At 49.5% G+C, this 3587-nt stretch overlaps 1 long non-coding RNA gene across 1 annotated transcript; it reads left to right on the top strand.

The window, feature by feature from the left end:
* The first annotated feature begins 601 nt into the window (after nt 1–601).
* LOC307211373 lies at nt 602–3245 on the top strand. Its single transcript, XR_013836415.1, has 2 exons — nt 602–650; nt 682–3245. It is a non-coding gene; the product is annotated as an uncharacterized lncRNA (long non-coding RNA).
* Nucleotides 3246–3587: the final 342 nt, after the last annotated feature.

The raw sequence follows: 3587 nt of genomic DNA, 5'->3' as shown, positions 1-3587 counted from the left end.
AGACGTTGGACATCCTCTTGGCCGTTTTGCACCGGATCACATGGAGCACTTGGACAATCTTCTCATTGTCTGGTTACATTTCTTTATTTCTTTATTTCCCCTTTCTTTTTAATCCTCTCTAGTCCCTTAAATTGATGGGACGCAGGTGGCGCTGTGGGTTAAAGCCTCAGCGCCTAGGACTTGCCGATCGAAAGGTCGGCGGTTCGAATCCCTGCGGCGGGGTGCGCTCCCGCTGCTCAGTCCCAGCGCCTGCCAACCTAGCAGTTCGAAAGCACCTCCGGGTGCAAGTAGATAAATAGGGACCGCTTACCAGCGGGAAGGTAAACAGCGTTTCCGTGTGCGGCTCTGGCTCGCCAGAGCAGCGATGTCACGCTGGCCACGTGACCCGGAAGTGTCTCCGGACAGCGCTGGCCTCTGGCCTCTTAAGTGAGATGGGCGCACAACCCCAGAGTCTGTCAAGACTGGCCCGTACGGGCAGGGGTACCTTTACCTTTACCTTTAGTCCCTTAAATAATTTAATTCCCCCCTTTTCCTGTTCAATATCCCACCCCACCCCTTACCCTGCCCTGTGGGGAGATTCTCCCTGTATCTGTGGCCCCGTTAGGGGCTTTCTTTCGCAAAAGGTTCCCCCCATTTCTCTTGTTGAAATTGTGGGGCTAGTCAGGGCTGTTCCCAGCTTAGCTGGAATCACTTTCGTTTATAGTATCCCGAAGGTTGGCTTTATTTTGAGTGTGTGCAGCGCTGTTGGCCAAATTTTAAGCTAGCCTTGGGTGGGAGCACTCATTTGAGTTCCTTTAATATTGCTATGAGACTAAGATTCTCAAGAGCAGAAGCAGGGAGGTCTATTCGGCCTGCACATAACTTCCAAGCCTAAGTCTGCTACAGGTAGCAGTTACTTGTTAAGTCTCTGCCACATGACTCATTCTCGCTATAGGAATGTATCTGCTTGCAGGCCCAGTTGCTGCTAATGTATATCTGAGGCAGACAGAGGGCCCCAGAGGCTCTCTGTGCCTCCAAGGACTATGAGCACTCTGTATATGCTCTTGAACTATGCTGTTTCTGAACAAGTTTATTTTCTTTAAGTTTGTTTTGCCCTGATAGTGGCGACTGCCATTTTAGAGATGAGCCATTGTGGCTTAGTGGCTAAGGTGTAGGACTAGGACCTGGGAGACAGGGTTCATATCCCCCTCTTAGCCATTATTATAACAAAACAAACTGCTCCTTTTGGGCTATTCTGTTGCTGGGTAGTTTGGCCCATTTGTGATAAAAGAACTTTGGGTTTCTTGAAGGGGTGCTTCCCTCTAAAAGGGCAAGCAGGGGTACCTGGACAAGCTGTGGGCTACCTCAACTCTGCTATTTCACTGGAAACATTTATGCCTGGCCTAGCAGGTGATCTTAGGGCTTTGCCCTAGAATTTGATGGCCTGAAAGCGTTTCCGGCCTGAATAGTGTCCCCATGTGGTTCATGAAGCATTGGTTTCACTGGGTCAGCGCATAGTGCCGGTAATGCCTAGGTTGCAGGATTGGTCCCTGTATGGGACAGCTGCATGCTCCCCCATTGCTCTACCTGGACACTTAGGTCCTTTTGGTGGTTACCTCACTGCGAGGGATGTAACGGGCGCCACGTTTGCAATATGCAAGTGGGAGAAAGCACCTTTGAGTGCCCGCATTGCAGTTTGCTCTGTGCGTTGCAGGGCACGGCGCTGCACGGGCTGCAATTGCATTGTATTGCGTGAGAGATTTGCAGTTGCATTGCACGGAGGGTGTGTGCATTGCATGGAGTGTGTGTGTGCATTGCACAGAGTGTGTTGTTGCATTGCACGGAGTGTGTTGTTGCATTGCATGAAGTGTGTTGTTGCATTGTACGGAAGGTGTGTGCAGTGCATGGAGTGTGTAGTTGCATTGCATGGAGTGTAGTTGCATTGCAGGAGTGTAGTTGCATTGCAGGGAGTGTGTAGTTGCATTGAATGGAGTGTGTAGTTGCATTGCACGGAGGGTTTGTGTGTGCATTGCACGGAGTGTGTAGTTGCATTGCACAGAGCGTGTTTTTTGCATTGCACGGAGTGTGTTTTTGCATTGCACAGAGTGTGTGTCTGAAAAGGAAGCTGGCTCGGTGGCAGCTTTGTTGGGACTTCTTTAGGGGTTCTGGCCAGCGTCGGCCCTGTAAATTTACATATCATGATGGCAGCACAAGATGCCCCCTGCCCAAGCGGGGGCTGGAAGCTGGCAAGCAATAGCTCAATACCTTTTGCACATATTCCCATTTTATTTAGGGATCCAGTTGGATATTGTTGCTAAAACATACCACTTGCCTATGGAGAAGCTGTCTGCCTTGAAGGAAGTTATTTTGTAATACTTCCTCTGTAGCAAGTGATGCTTCATCAGATCCGATCTTGCTGGGTCACTTAATTAATCTTCCCACTAGGCCAGGCTGCCTGCGGCCTGAGGTCCCCTTACCTTTGTGTACGCCTACCAAGTGTGGTGAAGGCAGATATCAGGCGATGGTAGCAATTCCTGAATGTATGCAATAGTAGTTCGCCATGGCAGGATACCTTGAAGCCGCACAGGGATTTTCAGGTTCATGCTGGTGCTGCTGGATCTTTGCCCTTTGGTTTTTATTTCAAGGGCTGCTGGTGTGCAAAGCTATGGCCTCAAGCCCGGTGTAGTGAGGCAATCATGTGACATAACTTTTCTTGAGTTTTCCCCATTGTAGTAGCAGTTCACATGTGGCCCGAGGAGTTCAGTGACCATCGGATCTGCTTTTGGTCTGATAACCAGGTAGTGGTGAGCGTCTTGGCAAAACAGTCCTCACGCTCTAGCACAGTCTCCGCCCCTCCGCTCATGCTTTCGAGCTGCGCCGCTTAAGGTTTAATATTGTGCTTTCTACTCTGCAAATTACGGGATCCTCTAATGAAGTCGCTGACACTCTATCCCGTTTTCAGATGAAGTGCTTCAGATCCTGGGCTCCAGACTCAGCTATTGCCAGACTTTTCCAGACCACCTGTGGCATTTTGACAACAATTAGTAATTACAGAGAGCAGCAGCTTCCATTTCCCCTTCTGCTTTTAGCTCTTATGGGAAGGCCTGGATGGATTTCTTAGCCTTAAGCTGGCAGTCCTCGGCCATTCAGATGAATTGGCCCCCATCCTCTGAGCAGATCCTGCAGTATTTGGTCCACCTGCTGCAGATTGGGCATGCGGTTATAACTATCAGAATTCAGTCCGCTGCAATGTCTGTTACACTGAAGCTTTATTTTTCAGAGACCCTTGTATAAAGTTTGTAGTGCGCAGGGCCTTGGAAGGTTGGAATAGGCTCCAACCTCATAGGACAGTGGGCAAGAAGTCGGTCAATTTTTACCTATGCAGTATCTGCAACAAGTTAAAACTTGTCTGCTGGTTAAAGATCAAGGCGAGACTCCTTTCAGTAGTCCATTGCATTTTCGCACTGAGGGTTGGGAAAATGGTTGGAATTCCGTTAAAGGAATCCAGGGGCTTGCCATTCTTTTCGTCCTTGTCCCTGGTATCGGACTTGGGCCCTGCAAGCCCCACAGGAACATGAGGGTGAGAAGTGAGGGACTGATGCCCAGCT

This window comes from Podarcis cretensis (assembly GCF_951804945.1).
Source record: "Podarcis cretensis genome assembly, chromosome: 1".
NCBI lineage: Eukaryota > Metazoa > Chordata > Lepidosauria > Squamata > Lacertidae > Podarcis > Podarcis cretensis.
Note: the sequence above shows the minus strand (reverse complement) of the source record. Positions and strands in the feature narration are given on the sequence as shown.